Below are 20,929 nucleotides of genomic sequence, written 5' to 3'. Positions count from 1 at the left end.
ATGCTGTTTTGACATTTAAAGGAATATTACCATCTATTTAAGTTGCTTTGTAAGCAGTTATTGAATGAATGGTGAAAGAATTATTCACGTTTAGACTAATTTTCAGGCAGATGCTATATTTGGACATTTAAAGGGATATAATTATTTAAGTTGCTTCTTTGTAATCTTGTCGGTGTTGAATGGTGATCGAATTATTCACGTTTAGACTAATTTTCTAGCTGATGTTATATTTGGACATTTAAAGGAACATAATAATTTAAATTGCTTATTTGTGAGCTGTCAGTGTGGACCAGATTCTGAAGGAACGAATCTTAGGTTTAAACTATTCAAGTAGATGCTGTAAAATAATAAAGGAACACTTTTGCACGTTGCAACCAGCTTTCATTAGGCCACGTGCAATCGCAATTAAGTGCTCAGCAATCCCCTAATGAAGGGTCTTGTTGGAGCCCTTCCCGTTGTTGTTTGTGATGAACACTGTACACAATGGTGAGCACTCAAGAGACCCACATTCCCGCTTCCCACTCCAGCTGCCTGAAAGGCAACCCAGTAAAGGGCCGCTTCCACCACGTGTCGCTTCAGAGTTCCGCCGGCAAGGCCAGGAAGCGGAAGCGCCCCCCGCCCACGTGACCCGCCGCCTCGTGGGAGATCACATGGCCGAGTAAGAGCCGGAGGGAGGTCACGTGATAGCCCTCCCCTCTCAGAGGCTCTGGCCTCCCCAAAGGCTTTCATGGGGCGTCACGTGACGAGGGCCTCCCAACCCCGCGCGGCCTCACGCCGGCCCCGCCCCTTCCCTCTCCCCGTGACCGTGCGCTCGCTCCTCCCCGCCCCTCCTCTCGGCCCCGCCCCTCCCCTCGGAGCGGCTCCGGAAATGGTCGTGCTGGGCTGCGCTGCCGCCGCCGCGTCGGGCCCCACCGCTCCCCGCACCCAACGAGACTGAAGGTAACCGCCGGGGAGGGAGCGGGCCGCGGGCGCCTCCCCGCGCCGCCTCGCCTGGCTTGGCCTTGGCGCGCCCTGCCCGGGCCTGGGCCGCCATGGCGCTCCTCCCTCCGCCCCGCCGCCTCTGCCCGGGCCCGGCCTGGGCACCACGTGGGAGGAGCGCGGCGGAGGCCTACTCGGCCGAGCCGTGTCCTCGCCTGCCCTTCCGCCCACGTGCCGCGCCTCTGGGCATGTGCAGACGGCGGCGCCCCTCCTCGACGGGGTGGGTCGTGGGGGGGGGAGGCCCGGCCGGCTCTGTGGGGCCTGCTGGGCCGGGAGCGGCGGCGCTAGGCCGCGTGGCCTGCCCATCACCCCCTCCCTCCCCTCCCGCGCCGGGCTCTTTCTTCTCTGCCCTTGAGATTCCTCTTTCTGGAAAGGAACGCTCTTTTTTTGCAAGGGTCGCGCCCTTCCAAGCCTTATGGCCTCCTCGTGTGGTTTCAGTCGCGCAGGGAAGCCGCCCCATTTGGCTGGGGGGGGGGGCAAGTTTAATAAAGCAAAATTTAACAATTTATGTCGCCCAAACCAGATACCGACCTCCCCACCCACCCCTCTTTTGAAAGGGTCTCCATAAGATCTTGGTCCAATCGGTGAGCCTTTTAAGCTCATGTTCCTCTTCTAACGAAACACCTTGGAGGTCATGTAGCCGAGCGTGGCTCTTTTTTGGGGAGGAGTAAATGGCTCTCTTTGGGAAGGGGTGGAGTAAATGCCATAAACAGCCCATCGGATCCATAACCCCACGAGAATCCGTTTTGGCCCCCAAGGACCTGTGTAGGTTTCTTATGGCTGCAAAGTATCCATCCCCGTTACAGACAAAAGCAGCCAGATTTGGAAATCATGCCTACCTATAAAAGTGCCCGAAATATAATGAATGAATATATACTGGGTGGATATATAGTGAATGGACATATAATGAATGAACCTACATATATGTCATACTTAGTCCCTCCCCTACTGCCTGATTTGAAATCCCCTTTTTTGCTGCATTGTGGCATTTCTAAAGCAGGAGATCCAGTTCTCTGTACGCCAAAGCCTCGCTTTGGAGACCCCGGCTATATCCATCACATGGAAGTTTACGTCGGAACGAATTCTTGTTAGCTTTTAAAGTTCCAGCTGGTGCCCATTTTGTTACTGCAGTGCAGTTACTCTTGGGATGGAGTGGCAGGTTCGACCCCCCACAAGGTCCAGTTAAAAAGGACGAGGTTGTAGACAGACGAGGTTGCATGTTCCTCCTTTAAATAAATACCTCTCTGAGGCCATATAGCCGAGCGTTGCCAACTCTGGGATGGAAGAATCCTGGAGATTTGGCAGGTGGAGCATGTAGAGGGTGAGGTTCCGGGAGGGACTTCACCATGGTGTGTAACCATAGACTGCGCCCTCCAAAGCAGCCCTTTTCTCCAGGGGAACCAACCGCTGCGGTCTGGAGGCCGGTAGAAATTCTGGGAGATTTCCAGGCCTCACCTGAAATATCCACAACTCAGAGATGACCCCACAGCATGGCTGCTGGTTCAAATAGATAATAAATGATTGTAAAGCAGCATAGCCGCAGTCTCCGTTGACTGTATTGTGACTTTACTATTTGAGGTCTTGCCCCTCTGGCATTGGGGAGACCAAGCCAAGGATCTTGAACGCTCAAGTTTGAGCTGATAACCTTATCCCCAGTCCAGCATGGGTGGAGTGGCAGGCCTCTCCTATTCCTGCTTGCTGACGTCATTATTCTTAGATGCATTACTTATATGGCTCTCGTCTCCTCCCTTGTTATCTGTCAGTATTCAGTGGCATAAGGCCCCAGCCTTTTCTAGTGTGAAATGTACAAGGTCTGTTAGGTTCGTTGCATCGGACACATACTTTATATTCTGCGTAAGTAAATATAAAAGGCCCTGCAGCCTTGTTGACTCCTCAGTCAGAGTGTATGGGGCCCAGAGTCCCATATCTAAAGGATTCTCATATTTACAGCTGTTTTTGTGGCATTAAGAGCATTCTGACATTTGGGTTTCTCATGTGTTGCTTGCTGTATCTTCAGACTTTATGGAACACGAGCCCAGCCCTCGAAGTTTCCCTTGTGATCGCTTGATTTGTCCCAGTGTACAAATCACATTGCTTGCGTTCTTTTACGCATGATTCTTTTGGACCTGGAATCTGGAGATCACAGGTTCCATCCTGTTATCACCAGTGAGGGCCAGGGCCCCCTTTCTCCCAGTGCTCAGACTTGTGGGTTGGAGCCCCCTTGCATCTATGCTGTCTGGAAGGGCGAGCTCTTCTTCCATTCCTCTCTGTGAGATCATACTAGAAGGTGCTTGCCTGGGCAGAAACCTGACATAAATACCCCCTTTTCATTACTGACATCCCTGATATTTAAGATTGACTTCTTTTCTGCAAATGATAACAGTACCTGCAAATTGTGTCCCTTGAATCCTCTGTCCCTCTGCTCATTTTAAGCAGGCTTAAGCCAGAGTCACCATTAACTCTTTCCCACGTTGCTTAAAACTAATTTAGGCCTACAGTGCGCTCCTCAGTGAAAGAGTGTTTAGAAACAGGCTTAAGATAACAGGGCTATATTACCTGATCCTGATATTACCTGATCCTGTTCGCAAGTGTCTAGTTTTCTGTAGTGTGGATCTGCGGGGGCTCCCATCATTGTTTGCTAGATGTATTTGCGGAGAGCCTTGGCCGCCTCTTACAAATCAAACAGGAGATTTTTTTTTCAAACAGGACCCTTTTAGGCAACAGCAAGATCCACTTCTCTGCCCCGCATAAGACCCAGGTGTGTGCCCAGCGTGGCGATTCTATGCGCCCGCAAATCCCCTAGAACTCTTGACTGGCTGGGAGCTAATAAGCTTAGGGCGGTGTTGCAATCCCTGTAAGGACTGGATGTTCCACCTGGGGCTTTACCGGGAAACCTGAGACCTGTAAACCCCCCCCCCCCCCCTACCGAATTTGCAAGTGTACCTTTTTAGATTGGGGGCGGGGGGGGGGGAGAGAGAGAGAGAGAGAAAGAGAGATTTCAGGCTTACCCGCTCGTCCTGCAGCATATACCTGCGCATACATAGCGGCCATTAAAAGGCCAGGTATGTGCTGCAGGGCGAGAGGGTGAGCCTGAAATCCCTCCTGGACCCGATCCGGGTGTTGTGCAAGCGGGGTCTTCTCAACCCCCACCTCCCCCCAGAATATAGCCGGTCCTTCCTGCTCAGGGCTTTTGTGCACGGGCGAAATAATGCGGTCCTCCCTATACTTAGATATATATATATATTTGGGGGGGAGGGGGGAGTTGCTTGCCCTGAGCACGCGACGCTCTCGAGACCCCCGGCCGGGTTTATCCGTCCCCCGGGGGGGGGGGGGACCGCTTGCCTCCCCAGGGCGGAATGGCCGGGGAGGGGGGGAGCCGTTTTACGCAGCGCGCGCCGGGCCTGGCCCTGCGCCCACGTGTTCCTCCTGGCTGGCCTCGCTCCCTTTCCTCCGCCTCCCGGCTGGGACACGTGTCCTTGGAGCGGGCGGGCCGCGGCCTGCCTGGCTGCGGGATCGTTCCTCGTCCGGGCCGGCCGGCTGCCCCGGCTGATGGTGGGAGAGAAGAGACGGAGCCCCCCTCGGCCTGAGCTGGAGGTGGGTTGGGGGCGCGGGGCGGGGGGAGGGGGACGCAGAGGTGCCCTTTGGCCCAGAGTGGGTGCTGCAAGGGGGTCTGGCTTCACCGGTGGGGGGGGGGGCTTGCTGTCTCCCCCCCCTCTTTTCTAAACATTCAGGACCCCCCCCCCTCCAATTGTAAATATTCATCACCCCCCTAAAATTATATACGTTGCTTTATTTCACACCCCTTGTTTCTTCCCCAGGGCAACATCTGTTTGTTCCTTGTTTCCCCACAGGGAGATTTCTTTTCTTTTTTTTAAACATGGAAGTTGCCAAAAAAGTTGCCCAACTTTTTTTCTCCTCCTCCTCCTCCTCGCTCTTCTCTCTCTCTCGTTTTTTTTTTAAAACAGTAAGCCAGTTTCCACCAGGCTGAACTTTGAGATCCTTCCCGTCCCCCTCGCTTAATGTTTGCTCAAACAGCAGTTGGGGGTGCTGAAGTGCCCGGGTTCTCCTTTGCGAGTGGCTGCTGGGGTGGGCGGTGGGCAGGGGCCTTGGGCAGGGTCGAGGTAGCAGAGGTGGGCAGGGGCCTTTGGCAGGTGGGTGGTGGGCAGGGGCAGGACATCTGCAGAGGAGGACATCTTGAATTTGGGTTGCATCCCCCCTCCCCCCCCAGCTGCCTTTGGAAGACTCGAGGCAGCAGAGGAGGACATCTTGAATTTGGGTGGCATCCTGGCCTGGGTTTGCTCCGATGGGGGAGGCTACAGGCATCAAGCTGGCAGTGGATATATTGGGGCCTTTCTCTTAAGAGCCAGACCTGGCCCAACACAGAAAGCGTGAAAGACTGCAGGTCCCGCCCTGACATTTTCCCTTTCTGCCGATCTCCAGAAGCTTTGAACGGATCTGGCGAGTTAAGATCTGGGTGGTGGGTGTCAGGCTGTTGGGATAATTCCCCGATCCTGCCCTTCGAGCGTTTACCCCTCTGTGCAAAGCAGCATGGCCGCTTGTTGTGAGTTGGACTTTAAATGGCCGTTGTGATTTACAGCCTGCATGGCCAGCGGCTGCTGTGGTCAAGCGCCCTCCTCAGTTGTTTTGTCCTTTTTAAAAGAGTTGGGAAATACCTCACTAAAAACTCAGAGGTGTCTGAGGCTAGCAGCTGTCAGCTTTAGTCTGTCCTGTGAAATAGGGGAATAGTATTACATTTGGCAGCATGGCTGTGATAAAGATTACTGAGAGCAGCATATGGAACTTTTTGAGCAGTGTCTCTGCTTGTTCAGTAAATTTTTCCTTTTGGCCTTTTCCCAAAGAAGTTGGGGCCGCGAATGTCGTTCTCCTGTTGGCCCTTTTCATCTTCACGACAATCTTGCGAGGTAGATCATGCAAAGATTGTGACTGGCTTTGGGTCACTGAGTGAGCTTCATGGCTGAGTGGGGATTTGACTCTGGGTCTCAGAGATCCTCACCCAACACGAACCACAAGTGTGTACTTGTACATTCTTGTACGCAACACAACTGAGATCAGATCTCCTACAATCCAGGCCTATTTCGTTCACCCATGATGTGAAGCATTATTGAGATTGCTTTGGATATAGGAAATTGCATATACCCAGGCACCAGTGTAATGCAATTTGAACACCATCATTGTATTTTATTGGGTGGGCAAGCCACAAAACCCTGGATTGGTGGAGCTGGGCATGTGACATAATAATTGGATGCTACTCAAGTGCATATATATTGCTTCCAAAATTGGTTGTCAACCATCCCAGCTAAGAGCAGGTGTACTCTAATCTGAGGAACTGGGTTTGATTCCCTGCTCTGCCACTTGAGCTGTGGAGGCTTATCTGGGGAACTAGATTAGCTTGTGCACTCCCACACATGCCAGCTGGGTGACCTTGGGCTAGTCACAGTTCTTCTGAGCTCTCTCAGCCCCACCCACCTCACAGGGTGTTTGTTGTGAGGGGGGAAGGAGCTTGTAAGCCCCTTTAAGTCTCCTTACAGGAGGGAAAGGGGGGATATAAATCCAAACTCTTCTTCTTCATCATCCCTTCAAAGTGGTTGCAGAAATGACATAAGTTGGGAAGAAAAGTATGTTGTGGCTTTTTAACACAGCTCTCCAATCTGCCTGCACTCTCATGCTTGTGGGTGTTCAGGAAAGCATGTCGCAACGTCCCACGTGCCCAGAAAGCCTTGCTGCCAGTTGCCATTCTTGTAGCTGGCACCTGTTGCAATCTGCTCCTTGTCGGTTCCGAAGGGTGGGTGACGGGAAGTGGAGCCGCGCTTTCAAGGGCAGCACAAGGAAGAGGCTAATGATAGGGTGGAGGGGAAAAACGCTTCCTCTTCCTCCACTTGAGAAGCAGGAGAAAATCCTGCCTGTCTAGGGTTTTGGCCTACCTGGATGCCTTGTGGGCACGCACAGGGCTGCGGGGCTCTCCCTAGTGGGCACTCAAGGGAAGTGGCCACAGCAGATAAGATCATGCCTTCGGACGTGTGGCGAGAAGGTTCTGTCATGTGAATGAAAATATGAGCTGTGCCCAAGTTCAAAATTTCATGAGCTTTCTGTATTGGCTGTTGGCAACCTGTTTTGAGCCTTTGGCTTCACAACGCAGTGCAAAGGGCTGTCATGTAGTAGCCAGCTTGTGGAGCCCCTGTCGTGCCATGGTGGCGAACCTTTGGCACTCCAGATGTTATGGACTACAATTCCCATCAGCCCCTTCCAATATGGCCAATTGGCCATGCTGGAAGGAGCTGATGGGAATTGTAGTCCATAACATCTGGAGTGCCAAAGGTTCGCCACCACTGTTGTAGGGCATGGATGTCCAACTCTGGCCCTCCAGATGTTCATGGACTACGATTCCCATCAGCCTCTCTAGGGTTTTCAGGCAGAGACGTTCAGAAGGGGCCATTGCCGGCCACTGCCCAGCAAGAAGAAGAGTTGGACTTGTATCCCTCCTTTCTCTCCTGTAAGAAAACTCAAAGGAATCACAAACTCCTTTCCCTTTCCCCCTCACAACACCCTGTGAAATAGGTGACTAGCCTTCAAACTGAATAGCCCAAGGTCACCCAGCTGGCGTCTGTTGGAGTGCACAAGCTAATCTAGTTCCCCAGATAAGCCTCCACAACTCAAGTGGCAGAGCAGGGAATCAAACCTGGTTCTCCAGATTAGAGCGCACCTGCTCTTAACCACTATGCCTCGCTGGCAACTCCAACATCCTTGGTGGTCTCCCTTCCGAGTACAAACCAGGGTCGACCCTGCTTAGCTTCTGAGATCTGATGAAGTCAGGCTAACCCGGGCCATTCAGGTCAAGCAATAATAGTGACCTATTTGCTGTTCGCTGTGGTGACGTGAAGCTCTCTGGAATGCGCCGTGATGCGCTGAAATTACTATGATTACCCACACCTTCAGGTTCTATAGCTTGCAGTAGCTAGGAAACCTAGAACCCTCCATTTGTCTGTAGTCTTTCAATGAAAGGGAAGGAGGATGTTTCCTTCCATTGAGGATGCGAGGAAGGCAATTAGTTACTCCATGAGCATCTTCTGATCCTCCTGCCCTGATCTTGCGTGCATGATCTTGAACAGGGCAGGTAAACTTGGGACTCCCGTGCCCGCTTTCCTGTTCGAAATAAGGCCGAACCATGTCGGGGCTCAAAGCTGCTATGTGTTTTTTTTGTTCATAGCATCATAGAGTTGGAAGAGACCCCAAGGGCCATCCAGTCCAAACGCCCTGCCATGCAGGAACACACAATCAAAGCACTCCTGTTATATGATCATCCAACCTCTGTTTAGAAACCTCCAAAGCAGGGGTCTTCAAACTATGTTCATGGACTACAATTCCCATCAGCCCCTGCCAGCATGGCCAAGTGGTAGGGCTCGTGGGAATTGTAGTCTATGAACATCTGGAGGGCCATAGTTTGAAGACCCCTACTCCAAAGGAAGAGACTCCACCACACTCTGAGGTAGTCAATTCCATTGCTGAACAGCCCTGACAGTCAGAAAGTTCTTCCTGATGTTTAGGTGGGATCCGTTTTCCTGCACCTTGAATCCATTACTCCGTGTCCTAGTCTCTGAGGCAGCGGAAAACAAGCTTGCTCCCTCTTCGGCATGGCATCCCTTCAGATATTTAAACATAGCTATAATTCCCCCCCTTAGTCTTCTCTTCTCCAGACTAAACCTCCCTAGCTCCCTTTATTTCAAAGGTTTTGAGCGGGGGTCTTCAAACTATGGCCCTCCAGATGGTCATGGACTACAATTCCCATCAGCCCCTGCCAGCATGGCCAAGTGGCAGGGCTGATGGGAATTGTAGTTCATGAACTTCTGGAGGGCTATAATTTGAAGATCCCTGGTTTTGAGGAAAGTCTGTGCAGGCAAGTCACGTTCGACTGAGTCAATGGAAGGAGGGCTGGAAAATAACCTCGTCTTACCTGGCAGGCCAACCTGGGGCCCCGTGTGGACTTAACGTGGCCTCGGCTAGTGAGCGAAGGCCCCTCTGTTATCGTTTGAGTGTAGAGACAAAGAGGTTATGATAATTCCAAGGACTTTTGCTTGAGTTCACTGGATGTAGATCAGTTTCTCTTTTTTCTGGTGGCTACATACATCCGCTATATAATCTGCCAACTGGGGTTGTTGCTTTATGCATCTGTTGAAGTAAGGCCCGGAAAAAGGTTACAAGCTGTGTTTTTTAAGCTGCACAAGGTTACATTTTTAAGCTGTTGTGCCCCCACCCCCCCGGATCTAGTCCAACAAGGTTTCTAATTGCCATTAGTTACTGCGCACACAGAACCAGAGGTGGCAGTTGTTCTAGATGTGCATATAGCAGTGGTGGCAAACCTATGGCACAGGTGCCAGAGGTGGCACTCAGAGCCCTCTCTTTGGGCACTCGCGCACAGAGTTCATCATGTGGGAGGGGGGTGGAAAATCCCCCATCCACACACTTATACATCTAGGCTGGCCTGGGCATGATCCTTTACCTGGGAGTAAGCTTGGTTGCTGGCAAGGATCACGATTCACCCATTTGAAGTGTTGCACAGTTTCTTCACTAAGTTTACTCCTGAGTAACACTTGCCTCGGAACCAACCGTTTTTTCTAAATTAAAACCTCAGTACTCAGGTTAAATTGCCGTGTTGGCACTTTGCGATAAATAAGTGTGTTTTGGGTTGCAGTTTGGGCACTCGGTCTCAAAAAGGTTCGCCATCACTGGCATATAGGAACTGGGGTGCTGTAAGACACTGAAGAAAAAGAAGAGTTTGGATTTAAGTCTGTAAAGTCCTGTAAGGAGACTCAAGGTGGCTGACAAGCTCCTTTCCCTCCCTCTCCCCACAACAGACACCTTGTGAGGTAGGTGGGGCCGAGAAGAGTTCCAAAGAAGAACTGTGACTAGCCCAAGGTCACCCAGCAGGAATGTAGGAGTGCGGAAACACATCTGGTTCACCAGATAAGCCTCTGCCACTCAGGTGGAGGAGTGGGAAATCAAACCTGGTTCTCCAGATTACAATCCACCTGCTCTTAACCACTACCTCACGCTGGCTCTCAATGGCAGAAGGGTTGTGGCTTAGTGGGGGAGCATTTGCTCGGCACCCGAAAGGTCCCAGGGTCAATCCCCCAGGATCTCCAATTAAAAGGAACAGGTATATTGTGATATGGAAGACCTCACCCTGAGGCTGTGGAGAGCCCCCACCAATCTGAGCAGGCAATATTGAATTCGGCAGTGGTCTAATGCAGTCTAAGACAGCTTCACTGGCTCACGTCTGTTCTGTTGGAAGGAGAATTGGCCTCATGAGCAGGGGTCACTGGGGAGCCTGGGGGAGGGAGGTAGTTGTTTTATTCCTTCCTTCCTTCCTTCCTTCCTTCCTTCCTTCCTTCCTTCCTTCCTTCCTTCCTTCCTTCCTTCCTTCCTTCCTTCCTTCCTTCCTTCCTTCCTTCCTTCCTTCCTTCCTTCCTTCCTTCCTTCCTTCCTTCCTTCCTTCCTTCCTTCCTTCCTTCCTTCCTTCCTTCCTTCCTTCCTTCCTTCCTTCCTTCCTTCCCTTCCTTCCTTCCTTCCTTCCTTCCTTCCTTCCTTCCTTCCTTCCTTCCTTCCTTCCTTCCTTCCTTCCTTCCTTCCTTCCTTCCTTCCTTCCTTCCTTCCTTCCTTCGATTTCTATACTGCCCGATCCCCGAAGGGCTCCGGGCGGTATACAGCATAACATTCATACAATATTAAATAAAGGAGCAAATCATACAGCACAGTAAACAAATAACATAAGCCCCATCCAATTAATAATCAATAAAACTTTCTAAAACTTCATATAAAACAGCGGTAATAATTAAATAAGAGGCGTCCACAAAAACCCACATTAAAAACCTTCCCCAAAAAGGAGGAACGGCGGGCCCCTCAATATGAGGGTTACCCTGATGTAAACAGCGCAAGAGCACAGAGCAGAGAGGGGGCACCACACCATCAGCGGCTGGACACTCCAAAGGCCTGGTGGAACAACACAGTCTTACAGGCCCTGCGGAATTCACCAAGATCCCGCAGGGCCCGGACAGCTGGGGGAGAGTGTTCCACCAGGCCCGGGCCAGAGCTGTAAAGGTCCTGGCCCGCGTGGAGGCCAGCCGCATCATTGAGGGGCCGGGAACCACCAGCAAGTTGGCCTCTGCTGAACGCAGAGATTGAGTAGGGACATATGGGGTAATACGGTCCCGAAGGTACGAGGGTCCCAGGCCGCGTAACGCCTTAAAGGTAAAAACCCACACCTTGAAAATGATTCGGAATTCAACTGGGAGCCAATGCAGCTGGCGCAACACATTTTCCTGGATTGTGCAAGGGGTTCGACTAGATGACCCTGGAGGTACCCCCCAACTCTGATGTTTCTATGCGTGTCCCTACATTTTTACCCCCTTCCTCTGCGTGGTTCCTTTTGCTCCTTCCCATTTTATCCTCTGAGCAGCAATGGAAGATAATTTTGGCTGCAGGAGAATTAACTGGCCCAAGGTCCCAGGTGAGTGTCATGTGGCCCGGTTGGTACTTGAACATGGGCCAGCCCTGTCTCAGTTCACCAATTGTTTCCTTCCTTTCTTATTGCCGTGTTTTTGGCCGAAAGCTGCCCATGGGCCGGGCCGGGCGGAGCTCCGAGCCGCGAGCTTCTTCCCTCCAACCATTCCTGCCCCGTGAACCGATTGGGCCTGATTTTTCCAAGTTTGGGCACGATCCCAGGATTAAAAACACTCCACCCTTTTAATCTGTAATGTAATACTTGGTGGTTGATGGGTCATTTTGTGGCGCTGGGTAGCGCGCTGGTTGTGCAACTTTCGTCAATCGCGTGGTCGGGCAGAACTATTTGCAAGACCTTCAGCTTCCGCACTCTTTATCTCTCCCCCCCCCCCTCCCCCAGCATGTCATTCTTTTCCATATTTCGCTGCCTGCCTGTCTGGTTGCTGCCTGCCTGTCTGGTTGCTATAATGGCCCATTCCCAGTCTAAACAGGAAGAAAAGGGGGATCCATTCAAAATAATGCATCAAAAACCCCCTTTGCCTTGGGGAAATAATTGCACACCTGCCGTTAACTGATATTTGTACGGTGCTCTCTCCATAGGTGATGCTTCCTGATTAACACAAGCAAAGAGGGAGAGAGAGAGAGAAAAAACCCAGGTCCCTGCCCTGAGGAGCATACAGTATAAATTTTTCTGGAAGGGAAGACAGTGAAAGGACCAATTGGCCATGCCATGCTGGCAGGGGCTGATGGGAATTGTAGTCCATAATATCTGGAGTGCCAAAGGTTCGCCACCACGGACCTAGAGACTGGTTGGGTTTGTGCGGCGAGAGACTGGAACCAAATAAGAAGCTCGCAATAGCTGCTTTGTCAAAATTTTACGATCTGGGTCGTCTTGCGTTCCCTATTAACCGCCCCATAAACGCGAATGTCGGCGTGCCTGGATTGCGCTCGGGCAGGTTGACCCACAACCTTTCATCTTGCCGCGGCATTAAATTGCACACCCGAGTTTCATCAAGGGAGGCGGGAGCTGAGTCATCTTCCGCATCCTGTGGAAATGGGTGTCAGGGAGAACTAATCAGGGTGATTAAGGAATATTCTCTCCTCCCCCCCCCCTTTATATTCAAACTAAAGCACAGGTGCTTGTGAGCAGTTCAGAGCCAAATTGGTACATGGTGGGTTTTTTAGCACAGCACAGGTGACCTGAACAGGTGAGTTAGATGCGGGTCTTGCGTCGAGTGCTGGGCTGCCTGGCAAGAAATCCCCCTTGCTATAGTGACGATCAGACAGATACCAGACATGAAGCATGTGGATGTTTTGCTACAAGAAAAGTAGGCAGAAATACTTGATGTGTTCTGTTATGGGGGGAAAGAAAGAAAGTTGGGAGCTCCTGGGAAAAATCAGAACAGAGGTGTCCAACTCTGGCACTTCAGGTGATGCTCCGCCGATGCCAGCGGGGGCTGATGGGAGTTGAAGTCCATGAACATCTGAAGCGCCAGAGTTGGACACCCCTGAATTAGAAGGAAGAATAACATTGTGTAAGAACACAGTGGAGGCAGCTGTCTCTGGGATTGCAAGTCCCCTTTTAGATCTGCCAACTTTCTTCCGTCCTCATCGTTGGTAAAGCGCTGTAGGGGTGAGAGTTAATTCACAAAGGATGTTATGTGATTCACAGTGGTGCTGCCTGTCCACCCAAACCCACACATTCCTGTCCACTGTAGGAAATTTCTCCGTCTTCTCTCCAGGAAAGCTGCCCTCTCCTGTTGTCCTGGGAGGGACCTAGATGGTGCAGAAAATTCACCATTGCTTCCCCAGTGACCCGTGTCATATGCAAAAAAGGTTAAAAAAAAACCCTCCAGGATCCCTGACCTGGAGGGAAATTCCTTCCTGGCTCCGAAGTGGTGATGGACGCTCCCCCGGGCATGTAAGAAAGGCTGCCGGAGCTGAGCCCTGACTCATCCTTTCTTTGTTCTCCCTTTCACAATCTGCCTATACTTCTGTTTCACATAAAGATGTTAGTTTGGTCAGCTGAGAGAACTTTATGCTTCCGCATTAGAATATAGTCCCCAACAAATATGAGAATTGTCATTCAGTTTTATGCGCTGCCACTATCGAAACCAATTTTTTTGGTCCGTTATCGAACACGGCGGCCTTTGATGCAAGAGCAGGGGTCTTCAAACTGTGGCCCTCCAGATGTTCATAGACTACAATTCCCATAAGCCCTACCACTTGGCCATTCTGGCAGGGGCTGATGGGAATTGTAGTCCATGAACATCTGGAGGGCCACAGTTTGAAGACCCCTGTGCAAGAGCATTTATGTCAAAATGTATTTTTGCTTTCAGATGGGTGGGGAGAGCAGGGTGGGGCAGGCACCAGGACCCAGACGGAGCACACTACAACAAAGAAGGTCCGGCATGCTTTGTTCTGCGGCGGTGGAGTATACAGTCTGCTAACACCTTTATGTGGAACAGAATAGAGTTCACAGAATCAGCGTTGCTGTCAGGTGGCTGTCTGGCAGTTTCCACCACTTGGCAGCACGAGTCAAATTATGAAAATCAAGATCCAAGAGCCTATTCTTAACTAGTCTGAAGGCTTCCACCTTTGTGAGCATAAGGAGTGATTCCAAGGGGAACCCAATAGCTTCAACCTTTCTAAAGATCAAAGTATACCATTCTGAAATAAAGTGATCTGATAACAGAGAGGGAATATAGCTATTGGATCCCACTAGAACAGTGATGGCGAACCTTTTTGAGACCGAGTGCCCGAATTGCAACCCAAAACCCACTTATTTATCGCAAAGTGCCAACGCGGCAATTTAACCTGAATACTGAGGTTTTAGTTTAGAAAAAACAGTCGGCTCTGAGGCGTGCGTTACTCGGGAGTAAGCTTGGTGGTAGCTGGTGGCTTTGCTTTGAAGCAACCATGCAACTCTTCCAACGGGTGAATCACGACCCTAGGAGGGTTTACTCAGAAGCAAGCCCCATTGCCAGCAACCGACCTTACTCCCAGGTAAAGGATGACACTTTAGTTCTTCGCATAAAAACCAGTGGGGTTTAACAGTGCTTAGCAGGGTTACCTACACTGCTTCCCCAAAACTAGGTCTTAGGTTTAATGCTAATAATCGAGGCCAGCGGCCCAGACCAGCCTAGATGTGTGTGGGAGGGTGGGGGCGACTCTGTTTGCGCGTGCCCACAGAGAGGTCTCTGAGTGCCACCTCTGGCACCCATGCCATAGGTTCGCCACCACTGCACTAGAACATGTATATGCAGCCAATATTTTATGGCCCTTATCCATGCCGAGGTTTCTAGAGTTGTTAGGCCCATCTCAACGCACAACGCAGCATAAAGCACACATCTAGGGAGCCCCATTAGTTTCCGAAGGAATTTGGAATGTAATAGATTAAATGATTTATTTATTGCCGAAATCTGTTTCCACCACTTTAACCTGTGGTGGAAACCCAGGCTTCCTGACCATGCGCAGAGTAAATGTCTCCCCCCCCCCCCCCCCACCTCCTGGGTTCTTAAGACTTGGACTGTTTCATGTGCACGCCTGGCTCCATGGTATAGTCAGCTTGGCAACAGATTCTGATGAGCTTTTCTTGTCCCTGTCTCCCCCTCCCCCTGGAAATCAGAGGTGCGTTTCTTTTCCTTGGATTCTTGCTCCAACTCTTTTGCTTGCCAGGAAACTGGAAGAGTCTTTGTTCCATCTGCCGAAGCAGCAGTGGCGTCGTGGTTAAGAGCAGGAGTACTCTAATCTGGAGGAACCTGGTTTGATTCTCCGCTCTGCCGCCTGAGCTGTGGAGGCTTATCTGGGGAATTCAGATTAACCTGTATATTCCAATACATGCCAGCTGGGTGACCTTGGGCTAGTCATAGTTTTTTGGAGCTCTCTCAGCTCCACCTACCTCACAGGGTGTTTGTTGTGAGGGCGGGAAGGGAAAGGAGATTGTAAGATCCTTTGAGTCTCCTATAGGAGAGAAAGGGGGGATATAAATCCAATTCCTCCTCCTCCTCCTCCTCCTCCTCCTCCTCCATTCAACGAAGGTGGAGCTGGTAGTCCAACGGAGCCAGCAGCCAGGGCTTCATCCCTGCTCCCTATTCTAACAGCAAGGTTTTCCCCGTGCATTGTTCTGAGATGGGTCACTGAAACTGACCAGTATTGGTGTGGCTGTGGGGCAGGTTGTGACCCGCTGGCCCTTTTTGCAGTGTCACAAACGTGGCTGACAGCCACGTCCGCTTGAGCGATGCCGAACAAAAGGGGAGTCCTGGATTCAAGTCCCGACTGAGCGTCTTAGAGTCAGTCACCACCTCTCAGCCGAGCCTATATCGCAGGGTTGTTGTGAAGGTAAAATGGAGGGAACTGAGCAAAAATCGCGTAGGCTGCCCTGCTGTTTCCGGAAGAGAAGAATGTGTAACTGACTCATGACAACCCCAGTCATGGGATGTCCAAGGCCAGCAAAGGTGCGTCGCTTTTTCCTTGCTCAGAATAGCAACCCAAATCTTCCTCTGCAGTCTCCCATCCAAGCAGAGGTGGGATCCAGCAGGTTCTCACAGGCTCCCGAGAGTAGGTTACTCATTATTAGTGTGTGCCGAGAGGGGGCTACTAATTGGTGATTTTTCCCCGTGATTTTGGCCTTCATTACGCCCCTCCTCTCAGCAGTAGCGCGCAGAACTTGAAGCAGTCTAGCAGGAGGTGCACCGGCGTGCATGGCAGCCTGCGCCTGCGTGCATTCGTTTCCCGCCCAAGGACCGGCGCAGCGGCTGCGTCCTTACCACAGCCCCGCCCAGCAATGCCCCGCCCCCGGAATGCTCGGTCACGCCCCCGTCATGCCCCGCCCAGCCCCACTGGCGCTACGCCACAGTTTGAATCCCACCACCATGGGAACCTGTTACTAAAATGTCTGGATCCCACCACTGCATCCAAGTACTGACTGTGACCGACTCCCCTTTGCTCCCAAGCCTTCGGGCCAAACTGGACTGTTGGGGCTGCTTCCTTGGAGAAAAGCGATGAACAGTGCAGTTCGATTGAATAGCCTCTTTGAAGTCTTGTACTGGTATTACTGAGAGCTTCTGGGGCTTGTGCCTGAACATGCAATGTTTGTGTGATAACGGTGGCGTTTTGCATATCCATTTCTCAGGCAGCAGAGACCGATCTCTTAAGATCTTCCCTGCGAGACCTCTCAATTTGCTTCCGTGCTGTGCTCGAAACTGAGAAAAGAGATGAACCTGACGGAGCGAGTCAAGAGGGGGTCTTTGAGAGTGAAGAACTTTGGCCCTTTCCGCACATGCAAAATAATGCACTTTCAATGCACTTTCACCATTATTTGCAAGTGGATTCGGCTATTCCGCACAGCTGCAAAGTGCATTGAAAGTGGATTGAAAGTGCATTATTTTGCACGTGCGGAAGGGGCCTTTGTGCTGCTTCTTAACCTCCTACTTCACAGGCGGGGCTTGACTGCCTGTTTGGCCCCATAGTCAAGTCCTCCTACGAACTCTATGGCTAAGAAATAGTGCAAAGTCTTTCGCTTCCTCAGGGTCTCTTGATTCTGTCTATCTTCTTCATCTTCTCAGATTTTCCATTTGGATTCTAGGAAATGGCTTGGTGAAGAACTGAATTCTGCAATAATTTCTCCCATTGGACAGTACATCAATTTGATAACCTCCTTTCTGTCAGCTTTCTTACCAGGTGATAATTTTATATCTGTGCGCTTGGTGCGCATGTTAATATCTTCTTGCTTAGCAGCAGTGGCGTAGTGGTTAAGGGCAGGTGCGTTCTAATCTGGAGGAACTGGGTTCGATTCCCTGCTCTGCCGCTTCAGCTGTGGAGGCTTATCTGCGGAATTCAGATTAGCCTGTGCACTCCCGCACACCTCTCAGTCCCACCCACCTCACAGGGTGTTTGTTGTGAGGGGGGAAGGGCAACGAGATTGTAAGCCCCTTTGAGTCTTCTACTGGAGAGAAAGGGGGGCTATAAATCCAAAGTCTTCTTCTTAGACAGGATATGCGACTCTTGATTGTCTTCGCGTACTTTTATGGACTGTGATAGGTCTGTCAGCAGTGAAGTAGGACCTTCGGGTGAACAAGGGGTATGTCGTGCCCCAGGCAAGCCTATACTTTGTTTTTGAGGGGACAGCTCTGGGATGGTTGGGCGTGTTTTTTCTCTTATCGTTCTCCAAGTGGGGGGAGAGCAAAGAAATGTCAGCCTGTGCCATGCAAGAATAAGACATTCCCTCTGGTGTAGCCCCACTGAAGCATTTTGCTCAGTCTACTGTCAGGGGGATCGTATCTAGTTGACTGAGATGCATTCCTAGCTCAATGTAATTGCTACAAGATACCAGCCTGCTGTATGTCATCACTGCCATTCTGGGGCATTCTTTCCTTGATCTTTGCTTTATGGCTTCACATGCTGAGTAGATAACTAGGCTTTCCCCTGACACTTTGGTCTCGTGGGAAACGGGATTGTTTCTGTTGACCTGTGGGGGCCGAATGCCAGGTGGCTCTATCGCGGACCTTGGGGCACCTTAGCACTAAACTAACTCTTTCTCACATTCCTTGGAAAAATGGGAGTGGGATTAACATCGGAATAATGGAGGTAGCAAAATCCAGGTTCGCCAGAACTGGCTTTGACAAGGTGGGTGCTTCAGTGCCTATCAATAAATGCTGCTAATCAACAATGCAGAGTCCGTTTGTTGCTTCATAGTTCGAGACCTAACATCTAAGTTGTCTGTACGAACAAAGAACAAGTGTTTCTGGTGGGAAAACCCACCAGAACCAGTTGAATCCGGCTGTGAAAGCCTTCAACAATACAAAGAACAAGTGTGCATGTGGATGGGACAAGCACAGGTATTTGGCAACATCTGGGCTGGCCGGAAGGGAATAGAACCTGCCTGCCGCTCGCAGTCCTAATTTTGTACTTCTTGACAGCTGGAAGGAGAGTCCTCCAGTCGTTGCTGAGACTTTGAACTCAGCGGCGGAAAGGGGATCTGTGAAGGAAGCTGGATTCAGGTTAGGCCGGGGCGGAAGTGTCTGACCACCCTCAAGCCGGGGTGGCTGTTGGTGATGTCTGCCTTTGAAGAAGCTGCTGCCGCATTCGCTGCCTGGAGCGGCTTACAATATAATGAAACACTGGCACAGACAAATAGGCCAGCACCCTGGGGTGAGGAAGATCCCTTCCCCCTAAGTGTGGGTGCTGAGTCTGTTTGCTGCTTCCCTGGAGGTGACAAAACCAAAAAACAGGAAAACATGGTAAAGACCACCAAACAAACAAGACAAAAGTTTTGCTGTTAAATCGGGACCACAAAAAAGTTAATGTCTAGCTCCCTCTGCTTATAGAGCCCTAACAATTGTTATGAAAGGTCTTAATAAAAACTCTTAGGTTATTCTGATTTCAAGTGCAGAGCAAATTCCTTTCTACTTCATCATTTATTAGGACTGAACATAGCCCAGTGGTGGCGAACCTTTGGCACTCAGATGTTATGGACTACAATTGGCCATGCTGGAAGGGGCTGATGGGAATTGTAGTCCATAACATCTGAAGTGCCAAAGGTTCGCCACCATGGACATAGCCCAATGCAGCATCATAGCTGCACATTATTTAAAGGACAAAAAAACACATAGGCTCATTCCGCACATGCAGAATAATGCACTTTCAAACTGCTTTCAGTGCTCTTTGAAGCTGTGCGGAATGGCAAAATCCACTTGCAAACAGTTGTGAAAGTGGTTTGAAAACGCATTATTTTGCGTGTGCGGAAGGGGCCATAGGCAGCAAATAGGACAGCTTTACTGGTTGAATATCTGGCTGGTGAATTGACGTCAAATCCTGGGGACCGTGCGTAATCACTTCAATATAATGTTACTGTATACCAGTGGTGGCGAACCAATTGGCCATGCTGGCAGGGGTGTTGGGAATTGTAGTCCATAACATCTGGAGTGCCAAAGGTTCGCCACCACGGCTGTATACTAACGATGTACAATATGCAGAAACAGCAGGTAGGAAATCTTGACCACTTTGAGTAGATGACTGGCCAATTGAAACTCAACTAGCAAGTTATGATAATATCCCAGGACTAAACGCTGTCACTCAGATATTGTAACGCTCCTCGGCAGAAGGGCAAGATGCAGCTGAGTTGGTGTCCAATAATAATAGAGTTGGTGTCCAATAATAATAGCGTTTATTTACTTTCTTCATTAGGACTCTGCTTCCTTTCCCCACGGAAAGCTGAGGTGGCCTATTTCATCCTTCTCTCCTCCATTTTATCCTTCCGGTCCCAATAGTTTTATGAGGTTGCCTAGGCTGAGAGAGCGTGACTGTGGTGGATTTGAACCCGGCTCTCCCATTCTTAACGCTGTCTCCCAGTAACCGAGTGTTTCGCATTATGTCAGTAATCCTTACAGCAAATCCTCTAAGATAGGGTAGTGGTATTCCCCGCGCTTCGGATGGACGGCACTTTCGCACATGCAAAATAATGCACTTTCAATCCGCTTCCAATGCACTTTGCAGCTGGATTTTACTGTGCAGAAGAACAAAACCCACTTGCAAACAGCTGTGAAAGTGGATTGAAAGTGCGTTATTCTGCATGTGCGGAAGCGCCGGTTATGGGTCGCTGCTCAGTCTGTTGATGCAAGCTCTAGAAGGAGACACTTGGCGTGTGAAAAAAAAAGGAAGCGAGGTACATTCTGGGTGGGATGAATATAACAATAACAATAATAAATTGGGTGGGGAATTGCAGGGTGACGAATGCCCCTGAAGTTTGGACTGAATCATGAAAAATAGAAGGGGGCAGCAAGGGTCATCTAGTCCAACCCCCTGCACAACACAAAAAATCCTTTATGCCTAGAGGAAGGCAAAAAAAAATAAATCTCTAGAGCAGTGGCAGCGAACCTTTGGCACTCCAGATGTTATGGACTACAGTTCCCATCAGCCCCTGCCAGCATGGCCAATTGTAGGGGCTGATGGGAATTGTAGTCCATAACATCTGGAGGGCCGTGAGTTTGGCACCTGTGTCCTAGTGTAAGGAGAAATCTAGGGGTCCGCTGCTGGTTCACATAAATAAAATAGTTGGTGAACTGAGACCAGCATCGTACGCATTCATCACTATGTGTAAACGGCGGAAAATATACATTTACTTGGAGCAAGGAGGCCGAAGATGGCTTCATTAGAAGGGCAAAGTTCTCATAAGGGACTAGGTTTATAATATGGACTCCTAAGTTGGTCGCGATTAATAGACCTAAACCAGCTCTGTGGTGTCCTTCTGTGCTAACTCTTGACGTGAGAACGTGATAAGTCTTGAAACCTTTGAGAAAAATTGGGTGCGGGGTCCATGTTTCTCGAAGGGCAATACTTGGTCGCTGCAAATCAGCCATGACTTGACAGCAAAAGCAAACGGCTGATGCGTAACCACCAAAAATGGGTCGAGGGGCAGGGTTGGCTGTGTAGTCTC

The 20,929-nt window shown here is 50.4% G+C and overlaps 1 protein-coding gene across 1 annotated transcript in view; it reads left to right on the top strand.

Annotated features, from left to right (window-relative positions):
* The first annotated feature begins 822 nt into the window (after positions 1–822).
* Positions 823–20,929, top strand: part of EIF4G1 (eukaryotic translation initiation factor 4 gamma 1) — a 119,140-nt gene continuing 99,033 nt past the window's right edge. The window contains 1 exon segment of the mRNA XM_048506946.1: positions 823–939. The gene's annotated coding sequence lies outside the window, so the exon portion shown is untranslated.

Source organism: Sphaerodactylus townsendi, linkage group LG08 (assembly GCF_021028975.2).
Source record: "Sphaerodactylus townsendi isolate TG3544 linkage group LG08, MPM_Stown_v2.3, whole genome shotgun sequence".
In the NCBI taxonomy this organism is placed as follows: Eukaryota; Metazoa; Chordata; class Lepidosauria; order Squamata; family Sphaerodactylidae; genus Sphaerodactylus; species Sphaerodactylus townsendi.
This window is presented reverse-complemented; position numbering and strand designations above follow the sequence as displayed.